At 44.4% G+C, this 20,609-nt stretch overlaps 1 protein-coding gene and 1 pseudogene across 1 annotated transcript in view; one reads left to right on the top strand and one right to left on the bottom strand.

Moving 5' to 3' along the window:
• Window positions 1-20,609, bottom strand: part of RAPGEF4 (Rap guanine nucleotide exchange factor 4) — a 184,188-nt gene that overhangs the window by 89,916 nt on the left and 73,663 nt on the right. The gene's annotated exons all lie outside the window — the stretch shown is intronic.
• LOC136637082 (5S ribosomal RNA) lies at window positions 3,876-3,995 on the top strand (annotated as a pseudogene).

Genomic DNA, 20,609 nt, shown 5'->3' with positions numbered 1-20,609 from the left:
AAGGAAGCAAGCATACACATAAAATAGAGTCAAAGGCACACATAAAAGTGAGTCTTGACTCAAGTCTATTCCAGTCTTTTCATTTTTAGGGTACCCCCAAGATCTAAGTCATTGCCCAAGGCAAGGTGACTGATTGCCTAGAACAGGGGTCTCCAAACCCAGGCCCAGGGGCCAGATGCAGCCCACAACAAGCCTCTATCCAGCCCACAGCCAGCTTCTTGTCCCCTGAAAGCCTCTGGCCCATTCAACTGTACATGACCAGAGTTGTGCTCTGGTTGTGTCTGGAGGGTGTTCTGAGGGCCAGAGAGGTTGAATGAATGAGCCCATTCATACATTTATTCACTCATCTAAGTTCCATCTCTAATTTATTTATTTAAATTTTATACTTAAATTTTTTTTTCTGGCCCTCAACACCATGCCAGATATTTGATGCAGCCCTCTGGCCGAAAAGTTTGGAGACCCCTGGACTAGAAGAACTCCAGGGAGTTCCACATTTTGGGGGCCATCTTATTGGAGTTTCTTTCACAAGTGCCCCTCCAACCAAACCTCTGATAACCTCATTAAGGGTCCAATCCTATTAAACCTCAGCACAGGTGCTGTGCTCCAGTACTAGTTCTTGCAAATGTGCTGTAAGGCATGTCCATGACATGACATGTTGGTGCTGAGCTCCGTATAAGATGCTGCCTGGAGCACAGTAAAAGCTGCAGGCAGCTGTGTGGGCCTTGGGGGTGGGGGAGGCGACATTCTGGGGCAGAGGCAGGAACTGGGGTGGGACGGGTGGGACAGGAAGAGCAGGCTCCATCAGATCCTATGCTCCATGTTGGGCTGAAAAACCCAACACAGAGTTCCTCCAGTTTGCACCAGCAAAACAGTCGGCACAGAATGGATGAGACCCTTTGCAGCCCCTGTGTCCTTACTCAGAGAAAAAGGATGAAAGTCTCGTTTCCCCGAGGAGGCCTCCAGCAGCCTCAGCAGTGTTGCTGAACGCAGCAGTAGCCATTTTGGCACAGCTGCACCCAGAGGAGCCGCTGGGGATAGGATTGGGCTGCCCAAGTGTCAGTGTTTGGTGGCACCTCACCCCACGACATAAGGCAGTAGAGCACATATCATGTGATGTGAGACAGAAAGTCTCAAATCCAGTTCCTGCTATGTTCAGCTTAAAATATCAGATTGAAAGTAACTGAGACCTCAGAATGCTGCTGCTAGTCAGAGTGAACAGTGCTGGGTTAGGTAGACTAATGGTCTGATCAAGGCTTGCAGAGACAGCTCTATGGTCTTGATCCAGAGATCCATGGGCTCAGCAGCACACTGCAGAGTAAACTGAGAGTTGTACTCCTGATGTCATCTCTTCTCTCCCTACTGGAAAGGAAAATTAACCCCTCCTTTGTCCATCTACAGCAGGAAGACAGGAGGAGAAAGGACACTACTACTGTTCTCATTGTTTAGTGGATGAGACTTTAATAGTTGCCAATTCCATTTCTCTGGAGGAGCAGGGCAAAAAATGACAATAAAGAATGGGTATATCTGAAAGCAGTGGTGCTCAAACTGGTGGGTCTCAACCCATCATTGAAACGTAAACAGGTCACTTTCCCCTTAAGGGGAGTGACCCAGAAATGGGTGTCCTGATGACGATGCAGCAATTGTGGCACTGTGGGCACCTAAAAGCATTTTAATGTAACTGGGAATACTGTGCAGCCTCCTGGAAGCTCGCAGACTCCTCCACGATCCTCCCCTCCACAGCAGTGGGCTCTGATCTGCAGTCGGAGTCCACTTCCAGTTTGCAGTCAGAGTTCCAGAGCCTGGGCTTTCCAAAAACAGAAGTGGACTCCAACTGCAGATTGAAGCCCACTGCTGCGGAAGTGGGGCTCACGGAGAGGGCTGTGAGCCTCCAGAACCCTCCACGAGGCTGCACAGTCTTCCCCAGGTACATTGAAATGCTTCTAGGTGCCCGTAGCACTGTGATTGCTGCAACAGCTTTGAGACACCCCCCCATCCCAGTCCCCGCCCCCTCAAGCACTTACTAGTGCTTCTCAGACTCCCAGAGAGTTTGAGAACCACTGTCTTAGACAATAACAAAGAGATTCAAACCATAAATCAACAATTTAATTCCATCTTCAGTCAGGCAACAAAATGCTAAAAGCCCACTGCTATGTTACTTAAATGGTTCCCAAGACATAAACTCTCTGCAAAATTATTAGAAGGGAAATATTTACAGTTAAAGAACATTATATTAGTCCCATTGGGTTTAGCTTTCTTTGAAATAGTAACCTCTCACTGGCATTGTAACATTCATACATTACTAGACTTAAGTATGTGGAAATCCACAGTGCAGAGAACTGAACATACGCTTTTTAAAACACCAGTTTCTCTCCATCACGTTCATCACTCTCATGAACACCCCTGTAATTTATTCCATTGCCATTTTTATTAGATTTTTTTTTTTACATTATTCCATCTACACAGAGAGTATGCAATGCCAGAAGGCAAAACCTTACCTATTTAAAAAAATAAAAGAATTTCGTTAACTGTGACAAAGAAGCCCTACAGCTGCCAGGATCAGACACAGAAAGGCATGGATTCAGAACACATGACTGCGTTAGAATACATTTCATCTGACTGATCCAAAGCAAACAAAATGCTAAATATTTTACAAGGTGCCTCTTTCATTTAACCCCAAAAAGGACCGGTATAGATTCTTCTTTCTTGGTTATTCAAATTAAAATGTAACAACTCTGCTTTTGTCATGCTTTTTTTCCAATCTGGAAAATTGTCCAAACTCATGCACAATCTCTTTAACTTTTGCTAATGACCTTAGGGGAGCCAGGCTGAGTAACATACCACCTGCATAAAGGGTAATTCTGAGAGCTGGTGCAATGAATGTAGGGCTCAAGCACTGAGCTGCAAATCAGGAGTGCCCTATTTGAATCTCACTTCACCAGGTGGTTATCCTGGCCACAGTAACTTCTACTGGGTTCCTATTGCCTCTTTTCCATGTTGCCCCACCCTTTTTCTCTCCTCAGACATACACCAGCAAAATGGCTGACATAGGTACAAGGAGACCCATAGGCGATATCAGGCAGCTTAAGTGGAGAGGGGGTGGAAAACATGATTTTTAATTACCTCTTGCTGGCTGTCCAATTGCCCCCCCCCAACCACCAGCACGGCTGCATTGGCGCAAGTGCTGGAGGATGTGATTGGGCAGTAAGGAACGTTATTAAGATGCCTGCTATCCTATGATGAATCCTGTTTTCCCACTTTAAAAACTTCCCTGTCTATCATCCTGGGTGCCAACTATGGTCAAACCAGCTTACCCTGCTTACCATTCCATTACTACACCAGTAGCAGCTAGGAACTGGGTCCTTGTCACAGATTCCCCCAGCCCCTGGAATGTCCTGGCACTCAGGAAAACAGGAAGCTTTCATCTCCAGCACAAATTTTGTAAGTTTTTTAAATTATTATTTCATTTGGCATGTTTTTGATCTGTTCAGTTAAGTGTTAACTTTTTAATTGTGAATGATGAATGCACTCTTGCTGATATTATCATCATCATCATTATATTTTCGCAGTCATGTTGTTTTTGATGGATTTTGTCTATATCACCCAGCAAGTCCTTCCCAAGGACCAGGATAGGTAGCTATTTTTTGTCGTCATGTTGTTGTGGTACAAATATCGCTGGAATATATGCACTGTTACTAATAAGGCAGCCTTTTGTAGTTGGCTGATGGAACTTATGCTTATCCCAATAGTGTTCAAGTGCTTTTTGGGACAGCACCCAAGGACCCTATGACTATTGGTATTATTCTTGCTTTCTTGTGCCACAGTCTTTCAATTTCTATTTGTAGGTCTTTGTTTATTTATTATTATTATTATTATTATTATGCAGCAACTGTTACCCTGCAGATGCCCAATCTCGTCTGATCTTGGAAGCTAAGCAGGGTCAGGCCTGGTTAGTACTTGGATGGGAGACCGCCTGGAAATACCGGGTGCTGTAGGCTTATACCATAGTCTTTCGAGACTGAAGGTTGCCAACCATTATTATTATTATTATTACTATTATTATTATTGATTTGCCTTTAGGAAAAAGGAATTTATAATTGTGCTACATTCATAATAAACATATTTCCTCGTAACTCACAAGTATGCATACTTAGTTTTTCGGTTTTTTTTAAATATTGGTTGCATTTATAGACTGTCCAAATATAGTTCTAACATACCAACACAGCTCCCTAGCTTTGATCTGAAATTATGTGTACATATTTGGTTTTCTTATCATAATGTTGGCTTGCAATATAAAATTCCATATGGACATATTTTAAACAACCCCACAAAAAGACTACATTGTATAGTTATAAAGGAGATTTTTACAGGCAGCACTTATTCTAAAAAGGAGATTCTAGTGGAAGACATCAAGCAGCATGTCCATTACAGCCCAACTTTTGTAAATCCAGCGCTGCAGCCAGTATTAAAAGCCACCAGGGACCTGTCTATGGTGCTTTCAATTCTGTCTTCTAAATCTACCCATTTATAAATTTCATGATGTAACAGCTTAAAGATTAGACCCTGCTTGCATCCTGAGCACTAACAGAATATGGTGCAACTGCTTTAGTAAAGACTCTAGCCTTTTATTCCTGTCTTTTTAAAAAAATGAATGCAGTGTGAACATTCTCGTAAGACCATTATTCATGTTGGTAACCTAAATTAAGCAAAAGTGTATACAGTCTAAATATCAGAAGCTTACTAAAAGGAAAATTCAGCCCCAAAAGAATATTGCAATTCTCCATCCTCGTGCATTTTATAGGATCCATCCATTACATGTTGTATAACTGGTCTGCTGATCTGAAATCCTATTTCAGATAACTGAATTTTCTTCCACAACATTAATGCAATTTGGCAAAGACTCTTACATAACAGCTTTTAAATGGAAGTCTGATTATTTTTAGTTGCAGCATTAAAACTTTACAACCACATAATCAGGACAACTGTGCTTGTCCTGTGGCGACCAAGACACAATGGACGATTTTGCAGATATGTGTGCCTGTTAACAAAACGAAAAATTGAAAGCATTACAAAATACAACTGTCTTCCTGGGGAAACTCTTTCCCTTTGTTTAGGAAACTATATCCCAGTAGAGAATCACCCCAGCCCTGCACCCCAGGGCCAAGTTCCACGATGGCCCCCCTGTGGGATGTCACTGCTCCCCTGCATACAAATCTGCCTTCCCCCACTTACCTGAAGCACACAGAGTCTTGCACAACTCCAGGACACACTGGGGAATCCTACTGAAGCTTCCCTTGGCTCTTAAACTGTGCTTCTGGCAAACCGGAAACACTGTTTCCAACCACATCGGGACCCTCAGAGAGGCATCCACGCAGTCCTAGAGGCACGTAAGGCTCCATGCCTGAGGCATTTGCTGCTTTCCCTTAATGGCATGACTGCCACTGCTATATCCAAATCTTCCATTTGATGTTTGAAACCATAAAGTATCCATCAAAACCTGACAAGAATGATCTGTAGCAACCTCCAGAATTACCACTGAAAAACTACTGAGTCCATGATTTTTAACAGCAAAGTGGTTCGCAAACTGGTCGCAACAGCCCACCAAGATTTCATTGCCTCCCAGTTGTAAGGCCCTGCATCACTCACAGTTCCACTGAACCAGTGGCATCACAAGGGGGCAGGGCATGCCACATCCCAGTGATGTCCTGAGAAGTAATGCTTGAGAGCTTCCCTTTGGTGATAACCAGGGAGTGGTAAAAGGACGCAAGGTCTCTTGTATTGTGTGCTTCCTGAGGCATCTGGTGAGCCACTGTGAGATACAGGAAGCTGGACTAAATGGGTGCTGGGCCTGATCCGGCATGGCTCTTCTTATGGTCTTCTCTGGGCAATCTTTGGGTCCAGCTGCCTCTCTGCTCATATTTTTACTGCTCACGGACATGAACATGAAATGACTGGGGTCGCTACTGAACATGAAGCAGCCCAAAGATTGCTGAAGGGAGGCAGTCTGAAGGCGAACTTTTGCATTTAAACCAGTACAGTACAGGAACCTTTACTGGCATAATAAAACTACATAAAATCCACACAATCCACAGGTACCCTGACTATAGCATCATTGTTGTTCATTAGCAGGACTCTTATTGGTCTCCCATAAAAAGGCTACTGTTCTCTTCATTACGCCGACCACCTCTGTGAAAAGAACAAATTAGACCTTTCCCTGGTCTGACTGACCTCCCATTTTAGCCCAGCTCAAGCCTAGAAGCTTCGTGTACGTCTCCTCATAAAGTGAACAGTCAAAAAGCATATGCAATATTGTTTCTGTGCCATGCCCACATTGCCTTTCAAAGTATGGTACCCCCTTAAGTCCCATTAGGGCAGATGGCATGGCATTACACCTTGATAATGAGAATGTTCTGCACACTTGTGGCCCTTTAAGGATGGCAAAAAGGCAGTCATTTGACCTGTCTTGATCAAAATATATAAGTGCAGTAGGGAACATGTTTTGTTGGTATCATTCAGCAACTCCTGGAATTCTATGTCTAAAATTTTCCTTTTGATCACCTGGAAAGCTTACTCTTGACTTAGAAAACCTAATAAATCAAGACCTATTCCCCACTGTTTTAATTTCTTAACAAGTGGGATAGTCCCTATTGGAATCTGCCACAAGATGATGTGTCAAGCTGTCACTATCCACCTTATAATATATACGTAGCCAGAACCTTAGAGTTCAACCAAGCCTTTGTTTCAAGCTGGGATTGATCAGTCTCTGAACCAGTGATTTTTCAACCTTTTTCATCTCATGGCACGCTGACAAGGTGCTAGAGGTGCCAAGGCACACCATCAGTATTTTGACAATTGACAAGACACACCATGCTGCTGGTTGGGGGCTCAAATCCCCCAACGGCCATACTAATAAATGACCCTCCCCAAACTTCTGAGGCACACCTGCGGACCATCTGTGGCACACCAGTGTGCCATGGCACAGTGGTTGAAAATGGCTGCTCTAAACAGAGAACTGAGTAAGAGACACATCTAGGCAGTCCCAATATCTTCTGCAAAAATAAGAATTATGCCCCTTCAATTGAACGGTCTAATGCAGGGGTCTCCAAACCCCGGCCCTGGGGCCAGATGAGGCCCGTGGCGAGCCTCTATCTGGCCCGCGACCAGCCTCTTGTTCCCTGAAAGCCCCTGGCCCACTTTGCCGAACATGACTGAAACAATGCTCTGGTTACATCTGGAGGATGTTCCAAGGGCCAGAGAGGTTGAATGAATAAGCCCATTCATTCATTCATTCACACATCTAAGTTCCATTTCTAATTTATTTATATAAATTTTATATTTAAATTTTTTTTCCGGCCCTCAAAACCATGCCAGACATTTGATGCGGCCCTCTGGCCAAAAAGTTTGGAGACCCCTGGTCTAATGCATTTAACCAAACAGGGACATCATATAAAACTTGGGGTACCATTTTTGTCCTAAGGACTTTAAGTGCAGCTGGCACATAACTGTGATTAAAATAAACCAGTGTGAAAGCCAAGAAGGTTGGGATGATATGGCAACGACATTAGGTCACGCCCAAACCTCCAGAATTCTGAGCTGCAGCAGGTAAGTGCCACCCTAGGTGCCATTCTCCATAGGGGTGCCTCTGCATTGGACAACATTGTGCATATAAAACAGTGATTGAAAAGCACATTTTCTTTGCCATCATCAGTGTCACAGTGACAGTGGGCTAAACTGTGCTCCAGCCTGTGTTTTGGTCATCCTCATCTTGAGTTTTGCTTTATTATACCAGGAGGCCCTGTATCCTCAGATCTTGTATCCACGGTTTCACTTATCCATGGATCCGGCCTGCAGGATTCCCTGCGCACCACTCCCCAAGTGTGCATTTCAGAGGCTCAGCTCATCTTGCCTCTGGAGGGTTTTCTAAGCCCAGCAGAGGCCATGTGCACCTGCCCGCGGCCTCTGGCAGCTTCAGAATGACAATTACAGGCTGAAAAACACTTCTTCTGGTTTTCGGCTGAAAACCAGATGCTTTTATGCCTTTAAAAGGCATTAGGAAGCCCAGCCCTTGTACAAGCATAAAAAGTCACTTCGGCTAAAAACCAGAAGTAGCATTTTTCAGCCCGCAATTGTCATTCTGAGCCTGGCAGAGGCTGTGGGCGGTATAAAAATATGAGAAATAAAAATATTGGGTTCCTACTGATCTTCCTTTCCTTATTATACCAATATTCCCCTTTTGAATAGGGTTCCTAGTGCTTTTCTATCTGCACTAGCTTGGCCATATAATACTCAGATTTGCTGATACCATTCACTGAGTCTTCTTTCTGATCATTTTGCAACATCATCACTGAATGTTTTTACAGAATTTCACCAGAAATTCAATGAAGGGTGGAAAGCTTTTGTTTCCTAATGCAGGTTTTAAAGAAGAAAAGGGGGGGGGGAGGAACTGTGCCGTGTATTTTCATTAATAAAATATTATGTTCTGAAATCTGCTGAAGAGTTGCTGGCATGATTCTCTTTTAAGATGTTGCCTGCTCAGTATATTAGAGTAATTAGCAAGCATTTCTCTAAGGTAAGTCCAAACAGGAAAAAAATAACCCATGCATTGCAGATCAATGCCACTTAAGTAAATGTCATAAGAAGGACCTGCCTTGTGGCTGTTCATTACTGGACAGTAAATCTGAAACAGAATTGTAGTACTGTACTATTGTAAGAATTGAATCAAAACTAAGAGGGAACAGGGTTTAAAAAAACTAACAGCCCAATCATGAGCTGCCCGGAACGCACGACTACCATGGAGCCAAAAATGGCTGTCATGGTATCCAGTGCATCCCGGGCAGCCACCGCTAAACCCTCAGGAGAAGGGGAACTTTGTCCCCTTCCCCCAGGTAAGGGAAGTAGCCCCACAAAGGTTCAAAAGCTGCAGCAGAATCAAGGAGTCCTGTGTCACACCCCCTCCCGCCTTGCTCCCTCCCCCCACTACGCCTCCTCTCCACCCTCCCCCACCTCCCTCCACTCTGGAATGCATCCTCTCCGCCTCTCCTCACAGCCCCACTCACCTCTCCACTTCTTGGCTGGCAGTTACCCTTACATATGTGCTTTGCGGCATGTTTGTGAAAGTGTGCACTGCCGGTAAGACGGTACACTGAGCTAAGGATTGGGCTCTAAGGCCACAATCTTGACCTGCACTGGTACAGCCAGCCTACCGTGGTCTGCACTGTAACCAACGTAGTTTGGAAGGTTGCTGGAGGTCACAGTGAGGTAAGGGAATATTTTTCCCCTTACCCTGTATCAAGCCCCGGCATGCCCTATGGGGCTGCTCAGATCTGCATCAGTTATTTAGCTGGCGCAAATTTGAGCAGCCTGTGTAAGGCTGCCTGGGCCGAAGATGGGGGTTAGGATAAAGTGTATGCTGCCCTCCTCCCAGGCACAATCTTCCCTCTGTTTCACCCTTGCCCCACCCAGAAACATTCCCTTCACACCCCAGGAATGCCTTCCTGCCACCCACTCTTACCCCCTATGCCACCTGGTGCAAACCTACCATCCTTGGCTGATGTAGGGACAGGATCTGGCCCAGAAAAGCCGACATAGGACTCCACACTAGCCCAGCTGACTACCATGTCAGCCCAAACATTCTTGATGACATATCTGGGACACTCGGGAGCCAGTGCAGGAGGCCTGTGCCAGCTCAAGTGCAGGTTTGGATTGGGCAGTAAAATACATATACATAAATAAGGGCAAATGATCTGAAAAGCAGCATATTGGACAGAACTTGGAGGCCTTCTTAATGGCATTTTGAAATAAAATTAAATTCCAAATCCTAATTAATGAGCTTTTTGTGTGGAAACAGGGGCTTGCAAAAGGGGGGGAAAAAAAAAAGAGTACTGAAACAAATGCTACTTAAAAATAATTAGACACTTATGGATATATTTTCATCCTAAATTGTGTGCTATGTTTTATAGATAATTACTGTAGTAATTATTGCTTTAGTAAACACATCAATAAAGAAAGACAGAGCTACAGTCATTAGTAAACAACCAAGCATGTCAAGAAATAATATAACAGCCTCCACCCAGTAGCGTAGCTAATGGAGGGCAGGGGGTACAATTGCCCCGGATACCTGGCCTTGTGGGGATGTCAAGCCACATCCTTTCCCTGCTGGAGAAAGGCTTGGCGAAACCCAGTGCGTGCAGCCTCCCCAAGCTGTGCCATGCCTCAGACCATGTCTGGATGCTGGGATGGGGGCTTCTTTCTCCAGCAGGAGGAGGACTTGACACCCCCTCAAGACCTAGTACCCAGTTTTTCAGATCACCTTCTGGATGCTGGGGAGTGTTAAATTTGATTTTATTGTATGGGGGTTGTTAAAAATTTTTGTGTCCCCAGGTGCCAGATGCCTTATGTACACCACTACTCCCGCCCCAAACTCATAGGCTTGGACTATAATCTTCCGCTCCCTGAAAAAAAAATCATAGCTTGAGAGCTGTACGTAGGGGAGGACCCCTTCTATGAGTGCAACTCTCCTATGTACAGAAGTCCAAGGATCCTAGGATTCAACCCAGTCCAAGTATCCAACCCAGAATCTTGGGCAGTCCAATTCTATCTCTGGCGCCACCGCCATGTGCAGTGGTGCCCAAATGGCTACTGTTGCATCCAGTGACACTGCTGGGGCCACTGGAGGTCTCTCAGGGGAAGGGGACTTTTGTCCCTTTCCCCAAGGAAAGCCCCAGGCCCCACAGTGGGGCTTCTCAAGTCTCTGCTGGCTATTTTACTGGCACAGACTTGAGTGCTGGGCTTCGCAGCCTGATATGGAGGATAGGATCAGCAGAGCAGGGCTCCACCGATCCCACCCCTCTCCCACCTCCCTGTTATTATGATAATAAACATTGCAATGCATGAGGTAGTTTAGGAAATACAAAAATACATGGGGGAGGAAGAGTTTTACATAGTGTGGGCAAAAGGCAAGAAAACTCAATGGTATGGTCTCAATTCTATTTAGAAAACAGTTCAAGTTAAGATTTTATCAAAGTAGGTGCAACCCCCTGGAGCTGGGGGCCATGGGGCATACCAAACTCCTGGCAATTAGTGTGTTCAGTACGCATGTGGTTTTTTTCCCCCCAATGCCTTTGTTGAAGCCGGTTTTTCCCTGTGTCTAGTTTTTGTTTCAATTAATTTATATGCTTGACAAAACTTTGTGTATAGATAGAAGACAGAATTGCCTTGGGTTTCAGTCAAGGGACAAAAATGTGCCCAGCTTAATGAAACTGTGCCAAAGAAGAGGAGGGCCTAGCTCGCAGAAATGTACATTAAGAGAAAAGTGCAGGGTTGCAAACCTCCTCTCCAAGGAAACTAATGTACGAGCAATAACCAAAGAACAAATTGCCTAGGACTGTTCTGCTTCAGTTCATTTATCCCACCCTGTAGTTCATCCAGTTCAAAATGTGGAAAGATTCAAGTTCTGTCTCCTAGAGGAATCCACTCAGGAAATGCCCTTGATGGCTGGGAACTATTTATACCCAGAATAGGACAAAAACAACACATCCATGGATATGAAGGGAAAATGGCCCAGATGTACCACTTATTCATTTCTATGACAGGATGAAAATCACCACACAAGTCACTTATCAGACCCCAGCTCATTTCAACAGCCCCAAAATCTTTACATGCAGATGAAGTCAGAAAAGTGACTATAAAAATAACATTAGGGGGTACTATTCTATTTTTTTTATCTCAGAGAACTCCAGACTAAATATGCTCACTTTATAAATCAGATGATGAATTATTTGAAGTGCCGGAGCTACAAACATAACTCCAAATCTGCGATGTCAAGCTGTGTCCTCTCTGCCTCTTCCATTATCTCTGTAGTAGAGATTCTGCAATCAGGACATAGCAGGAAGTTGGGAGGGGAAGAGGCAGGCAGCATCTCCCTCATCAAGCTCTAACAATTGCAAGCTCTCGTTTGCAATGATGAAGTCAACAATGTGGCTTCAAAACACACCGAGTGCCAAGCTATTGAATCAGGTGGTATCCTGTTTTGCATAATGGTTGCTTTTTCTTATAACCATACTTTCAGTTGTTTTGACATTACTTTCACAGCAGAAGATCTTCCATCTTGCCTACAAGATCGGTACTCCATTACCAGCAGTGATATTTTTCACAAGGGTGGTTATTCTGAAACCATTTTTTTCAATGAATTACATTCAAAACTAGTTCCTGCCTTCCTCAACACCTCTCCCTGCGGTGCTACTAGAGACTGAGAAAATGCCTTGTGCTCTCATGGTATTATATTTTTATTTGCTGCATAATTTCAGACTTGTTACTTTGTATCTGGAGGGTTTGTGCAAACTAAGGCGCCAGCCAGCGGTCTGTGCAAGGATCTAACAACTCATGCAAGTCCAAGGAGACAAAGGGGGTGGGGAAGCTGCAAAAAGAAGGGATAGGATCCTGCATGTGTCTTCACCACCAGAACCACCCCCTCCTGCAGCCTCCCTGCTCCTGTTCCGTCCCCTCTCAGTTCAGTTCAGTTCAGAACCAGGGGACATCCACTAAAATTGAGTGTTGGGAGAGTTAGAACAGACAAAAGAATATATTTCTTTACTCAGTTTGTGGTTGGTCTGTGGAACTCCTTGCCACAGGATGTGGTGATGGCGTCTGGCCTGGATGCCTTTAAAAGGGGATTGGACAAGTTTCTGAAGGAAAAATCCATTACGGGTTACACGCCATGATGTGCATATGCAACCTCCTGATTTTAGAAATGTGCTATGTCAGAATGCCAGATGCAAGGGAGGGCACCAGAATGAGGTCTCTTGTTATCTGGTGTGCTCCCTGGGGCATTTGGTGGGACGCTGTGAGATACAGGAAGCTGGACTAGATGGGCCTATGGCCTGATCCAGTGGGGCCGTTCTTATGTTCTTATTAGTTTTACCCACATCCCACCCCCACCGCTGCCTTACCTTCTTTGGCAGGTATAGCAAGATCCAGCAATGACTGAGGAGCACTGCTACCTCTTGTGACAATAGTCCCAAAATGGCTGCCAACAGAGCACTGTGCATTCTGTTGACAGCCATTTTCTGACAATGGAAGACTCTTCTGCTGTCGTAACGCCCTGCTCTTGACAGCCAATCAAGAATAGGATTGGGTGGTAATTAGCACAGTCTGCAATAGTCCCTGCTCATATATTCTAAAGCAGTGTTTCTTAAACTGTGGGTTTAACCCACTAGGTGGGTTGTGAGCCAATTTCAGGTGGGTCCCCATTCATTTCAATATTTGATTTTTTAATATATTAGACTTGATGCTAACATGGTATGTGACTGCCTTTGGGGAAATGTGACAGACCCATACTTTTAACAAGCTACTATATATATTATTTTAACAATGATAGTAAATGGGACTTACTCCTGGGTAAGTGTGGGTAGGATTGCAGCCTAGGATTGTAAAAAATTTTCCTGCTCAATGATGTCACTTCCAGTCATGATATCACTTCCAGTGGGTCCTGACAGAGGGTGCAATCCTAACCCCTTATGCCAGTGCTCTCCAGCACTGGCACAGCGGTGCCAATGGGACGTGTGCTGCATCCTGCAGTTGGGTGTTACTCACGGAGGCCTCCTCAAAGTAAGGGAATGTTTATTCCCTTAGTTTGCAGCTGCATTGCCCTTATGTCAGTGCTGGAAAGCACTGACATAAGGGACTAGGATTGTGCCCAGATTCTCATTCTGAAAATTGGGTCCCGGTGCTAACTGTGTGAGAATCAGACTTACGGCCCAATCCTATCCTCTTGGTATGCCGACATACTATGGAGTCTGCCATCATGGCAGCCACTCCACTATTCTGTAACGCACTGCCCTGCGCTGCAATGCAAGGGCCTAAGGGCCATGCCCTCCCAACAGCACACTGCAGACCAGCCGCTAGCAGGCTTCTGCTGGCAGACAGGGCAAATCAGGGTAGGGTGGATTGCAACAGTCACCATACCCTATCTATCCCCAATCTGTCCTAAGCAGGGTCCTCCGTGCAATGCTGTTCTAAGGAGTCCCATCAAGGTCCCTTCCGCAGCTGACACACACAAAAAGTGTTTTCCATTCTTTTCTTACTCAACCAGCCTTTTCTCTGGCTGGTTCATAGGATGCAGTGTCCAGTGCACTGGTGGCCCTGCATCCTGCATACTGGATACACAGCCCAGAATACAATTGGGCTGTATACTTTTCTAATTCTTATGGACACAGGCCTCAAAAATACAACCATTTCATGAAAATTATAAATGCATAGCAACTCCAGTTGGCCCAATTAAAAAAATATCATTTCACTAACGTCACGGTTTGTTGGTTAGTTTATTTCATTCTGTGATACCAAATAGTCCAGTGGTTAGAGTATTTAATTTGGAAGTGGAAGGCAAAAGTTCCCATCAGCTTTGAAGCCTTTTCTCCAAAGTAATCTACAGCGTGAGCTGAACTTTTGATGCAGGTGCTCACAACTACTTTAGAGACCAGACAGAGTGAGACAATATTTGGTGTCCTAAGAAATGAGCTAAGAAAGGAGCAGAAAATGGGCAGCGAAGAAGTTGGGCAGAAAATGAAATGTGATGGCAGTCCATATAGGGAGATGAGAAGTAGGACTGCACTCCTTGTCCCATTTCTTCTCTCAACTCATTAAATAGCTCTTCTCCATGCATACAAACTGTACATTCAAACTGTATGTATAAAACATATGGGTACAAACCACATTGGGAGAGTCCAGGCACATACATCTTATGAGTGTAAATGTACCATAGTCCATGATCCTGATCATCTTCTCCCCAAGCAGTGGTTTGGATATTTAAGGAACTTACAGCACAATCTTAACCCATGCTGGAACACGCAGGCCAGCTGGCCTGCCCCATATCCAGAGTGGGCTTAGGACTGGCTGCATCACAACCCAGGCAAGGGGAATAGATTCCCCTTACCCCTGGTAACACAGCAGCACCCCAAATGGGCTACTTGGATCTGTGCCACGTAAAGAGGTAGTGCAGATCCAAGCAGTCCAGCACTAGGCCAAGCCTTGAGGGGGGGGGTTAGGATCCAGTTTAAGTGCCAGATCCTGGCTCCACCCCCCTTCCGGGCCTGCCCTGCCCACCACCAGCCCTCCCCCCACAATGGAATGCCCCAGTTCTGCCCTCCCCCACCCTTCCCAGACCTCCACACTGGTGGCCTGCGACCAGTGCAAAGTCACCTGTCCTGGGCCTAGGTCCAGCACGGGGAGGCTAGCAAGAGTCCTTACGCCTTACAGCATATTTGTGACATTCCTGGGTCAGTGCAAAAGACTTGCGCTGGTCCAAGGGTGACCCAGGATTGTGCCCTTAGAAAGAATTGGGTTCCTCTGCCACTGCAGTCATTGTCCCACTGAATATTCTACAGAGGAAGAGCTACAGGGATAGGGAGGCCACCATATTCCACTAAGAAGCTAGTTCAGCCTCCCTCTCTCAGAACTTCTTCCCAGACTCACCTGCTGTTCCCTCTGACCCCCTCCATCACAATGGCAAGCCCAGGGGTCACATGAGGCATTCAAGACCCACCTGCATTGCAGTGAGCAGTCCCTTTACACTCAAGCGGATTCCATCACAGAATTCCAGATTCTTTTTCACTCACTCACTCACACACACACCCCTCTTGCTACAGGACTGTTGAACTCCTCATTTGACTTCTGATCAGTGCTGGAGGGACACTCCAGGTTACCTGCTTATCAATGAGCCTGGAATCTAGCCTGAGCTTCTCTCTAGCCCCACAGTGAGCTATCCATGGTCCTGAGTATTTGCTGCCTGACCTGTACTTTTGCAATTCATGGCCAAAAACTCCAAGCACCCCAGACTGGAGCAGGAGGGTAGGCTCCATGCAGAAACATCAGTCAACATGGGGATTGGGGCAGGGTCAAAACACACAATCTTACTCCCTTCCTCCACACATTGTGCCTATTGAGTTGAATTTCAAAATATAACAAGGGTCTCTGAGGCTACAATCCTATTAACACTTTCCTGAGAGTAAGCTCCATTAACACAATGGGGACTTACCTCTTGAATAGCACTTTGCTGTGAATCAGTGGAATTATGAAGGCAAAAGTGCTTCTAAATTTCATCAGCTTCACCAATTTCCTTCAACACATTATTCTTTGAACCACAAGAACCTCAAATGGAAAATTCTTTCCTCTTTGAAATTTATTTTTATCAGGAGGGAAAGAATGATCAAATCTCATTCTCTTTTCAACTGATGGCAAATTCTGAATTCATCAGGTCCAGAGTCGTCCTTATGTGATACTTCTCAAAACAGGCTTTGCCAAACAAACCCAGGATGCCTTTTTAATATTCAATCAGTCTTTTTGATGATTAATCCCACAAAGAGAAGTCAGCTTCCGTCAGGATAAAATCCAAAGAGAAAGCTCTTTCTTTGGTTATTTTTCCTATAAAAGAAGTTGTTCAATCCTTATATACTTCACTAATATACTTTCTGCCACTGCATCAACATTAATTTGATTATGTCAGAAACAACTTGTTTCATGTCAGGGTGTCCTTTCAACTTAATTATTATGAATAGAAATCACAAGTTTTGAAACTGCTAACAGTTAATACTCCAAGTGTGAAACATGCTCAGGTTCCACTCATTTCACTGAGACTTTGAGTTTAACAATCCTATGTGCTGCTCTCTTACGGCTAATTCACACATGCACATTCCTCCTCAATAACTACAACATCAAGTGTTAGGATATGTGTGAAACCACTATCACAGAGCAAAGCACCACAACACCACCATGTCACAGCCCTCAAGTATAATGCTTTTCATTGCAAGTAGTTTATATACAATAAGGAGCTAGACCACACATTACATCTACCATCAAAAACAGCAATCTTATAGTGAATTGTCCCTCTTCCCATCCCAACGTCTAGGAACACTCAACATATGATGCTATGCGGTGTCCCCATTCCACATCATTGGTTGCTTCGTGTGCTGGCAAGGAAACTCACAGTTTGAGAGACCTGCAGGCCTTAAAGAACTCTGCTGGCTCCTGGCCTGTTTCTGAGCAGAAATCAAAGTACTATGTTGACCTTTAATGACCCAGATGGGTTAGGATCTGAATATCTGGAGAAAAACTTTGCGCATACACTGCATTCATCATTAGAGGTTTTTCTCCAGATGCCTCTGCTATCTAAGGTGAGGCAGGTGACAATAGGAGAAAGGGCTGTCTCTGTTATGATGCCCTGATTGTAGAATTATCTCACCAGTGATATTCACCTGGCACCTACATGAATGTACTTTTGGCACAAGAAAGATCCTTTTAATTTTGTAGGCTTTTAAATATCTGATGATGCTTAATAACTTTTTGCTGCTTTTATTATGCTGTTTATATATATATTATTAAATTTTTTTTCAAGTTTTAAATTGTTAACTGGCTTGATAATTGCTACTGAAGGGCACTTTCAAAATTAAACAAATGCATGCATGTATAAATACATTTTTTAAAATGATGACATTAGCCCCATGGAGAATTTATCCCCTGCAGGAATATGCAGGATGTAGCTGGATACACCAGACACAGGTTGTTGAGGCTTTATGGGTCAATACCAGCACTTATAAAGGCATCACTCATGGCCCAATCCCATCTGGGCCTTGTGCTGCTGGAACGTGCACCTTGCTGAAACCAATGATAGGGTGCCAATGATGGGTGATAGTATTGGGCTGTTAGAGTCAAAGCTGTTCTCTAGTAAATATCTTACACACATTTTTAAATTGATAAATAATATACAACATCATTCTTGGCTTGCCATTTCTTCTTGCTGTTTTATTGCATTCTCCTACTTTTGATACTGAGTTTTAGAGGGATACAATACATGATTATATTTTTGTATCCTATTTGAGAAGTCAAGAGCCTACAGCACAAAGCATGCTGAATCCTTATATAATAACTTGCTGTGTAACCAAGTCTTGCCCACATTAGGGGCCCGAAAAATTAGCTGCATAACAGATCCTAAAACCATTGCTGGACCACATGTTAACTTTTATGGATGAGCGCTATAATTGTAAGGATTGTTTAATACTCTTGCTAAGCTAATTTCAAAGTACAATCAGTCTCAAAATAGATCTAATGTATTCCACTGGACTAGACAAACAACTCAATGATGCCTTTTCACCTTGCTAGCCAGTTTTCAAAGGCAGGGGCTCCCACTGGTGTAGAGCAGCTTGAAACTGCATATGTCAACTCATGGTTTCCTCTCTTTTAAACACTTTGTTCTCTCTATGGAGAGATAGAAGACAATGACTCTTCTCTCCCTTCCCTCTCTTCAGAAGCCCCTTTTATTGTGAAAGGTTGAATGAGAAAATGGAGGTGTCCACTAAGCAAAAGGGGGGCTATCTTTCGTTTGATGGACTGATACCTCTATTTTCTAAGAAGAGCTACACTTTGGCAAGAGGTGTAGGAAGGAAGAGAAATACATCCCTTAAATGTAGGTATTGTAGATGCAGCTTAAGTATATTCTTGCCCACAACAAAACTGGAGGAACTCATTAGGTTCACTAAAGGCTTCACCATGCAGACGTAATGCTCTTGAACATTATACAACTATTCCGGAGCTGGTTGTTATGGAAAATGCTGAAATAAATAGATGTTGACAGAAGAGAACCCAGAAGAAGACAAAATTGTGCACAACGTTCAGATTTTAAGGATGTGAAAGATGAGGGACAGAGGAACTTTAGCAGAAGAAGATTCCAAAGACAGACTTGTATTCTGCTCTGAAGAGATTGTCTACTGACATCTGTTTGTCTCTGTCAGAAGATACAAGTGGGACTAGTCCTCCTTTAGAGGTAAAGGCCCTAATCCAAGCCACAACTGGAGCAAGGCAAAAATATCCTTATGGCACTTTACTATTATTCATAAAAATGAGTTCACAGCTCTTTTCTTCTTTTCAGCTCATTTGAGGTAGAACAGGCAAATTAAGAGAAAGAGGACTTTCTCCCTTTCCTTCAAAGTAATTTTTTAAAATTAAGTAGAAGTAAAAAAAAATTAAATAACCTTGAGAAAAAAATGTAACACTTGAAATGTATTGGGTTATTTTTTAAATAATTATAACTGGTTACAGAACCTTTGGATATTTTTTTCTTCTTTCTGCTGAACTCCTCCTCTTCCTCCTAATCTCCAACTGCTAAGAGACAATGTGGTGTAGCGATGGGGTTCAAATGCTGAAGGCATTCAAATCACATTCGGCTATGAAGTTCACTGGTGATCTTGGACCAGTCATCATCTCTCATCCTGTCCTACCTCAAAAGGTTCTTGTGAGGGCAAAACAGTGTGAGAGAACCACATTGTTCTGCCAGATTCCCACTCCAAGCCTCACTTAGGGAACTTACTTATGCCCACAGTAAGCTAATTAGCTCCCCTTTCATTCCCCTAACAATGGCCCCAGTTCTCTACAGCAGCACTGCTAGACTTCACCACCAGGGTAGCTTGCCTGTTTAAACTGCAGGGACCCAGTTCCTAAGGCAGCAGTCCTTCTTGGTATAGCAGCACACCTCAGCTCTCTGCAGCCTGTTCGAGTAGTCCGTTAGTCAGTCCTTTAGTCACAAAGTCAGAGTATCCAGGGCAAAGTCCAAAGTAAATATGCCAAGTCACAGTCCGAGGTCAGATTCCAGTCAATAAGCCCAGTCAGCCAGTCTCCTCTCCTACCTCCAACCTGCCCTCCTTCTACAACCCACCAATCCTTCCTGCCTCAGGTGCTCCTTATATCCCTGAGGGCCCTATTGCCTTCAAGTGGCTGCAGCTGTGCAGCACACTCTGCTGGATGCCCAGGCCTTACCCTTAAAGGGGCCACTGCTGACACCACATCTACCACCTTGCCAGATCTTCCGCAATTCCAATACACACATATACAACTCCCTTAGAGGAAGTCTGTAATTACGTTGGAAATAATAACAAATAATGCTGCTGTAAATAATAACAAATAATGTGTGAATAAGGGCACAATCCTAACCCCTTATGTCAGCGCTTTCCAGCACTGACATAAGGCAATGCAGCTCTGAGGTAAGGGAACAAACATTCCCTTACTTTGAGGAGGCCTCCATGAGTGACACCCAACTGCAGGATGCAGCACGTGTCCCATTGGCACTGCTATGCCAGTGCTGGAAAGCACTGACTTAAGGGGTTAGGATTGTGCCCTAAGTGGCATGACTGACTCATGTCCCCAAACTGAGAATGTATGCCTCCTCTGAAAACCACAGGACTCCAAAAATTATTCAGCTGTACCCACTAGCATAGCTAAGGGGAGGTGGGACGGTACAGGGCTCCAGGTACCATGCCTAAGGGGTATCAATGACGCCTCATCCTGTCATGTGCCCACAGCCAGCTGCCGGCCAGGGTGAGATGTTGCAAAAAGGGATGAGGAGAAGGTACTCTGGCAAAGAGGAGGCCTTGCTGCTACAGTATCTTCTCCTTCCCCCCCTTCCCAGCAGGCACTCAGAGTGGTTATGTGCCACTCCGAGCAGTCAACCACCTTTTTTCTAAGCGGGAAAAAAGTGGCCAGCCACTCAGAGAGACCCACAACTACTCCAAGTGTTCCCAGAAGTAATGGACAGTGATGTCATAATTCCACTGCAATTACTTCTGGGCCAG

The sequence above is a fragment of the Tiliqua scincoides genome, chromosome 1 (assembly GCF_035046505.1).
Source record: "Tiliqua scincoides isolate rTilSci1 chromosome 1, rTilSci1.hap2, whole genome shotgun sequence".
Classification (NCBI taxonomy): Eukaryota; Metazoa; Chordata; class Lepidosauria; order Squamata; family Scincidae; genus Tiliqua; species Tiliqua scincoides.
Note: the sequence above shows the minus strand (reverse complement) of the source record. Positions and strands in the feature narration are given on the sequence as shown.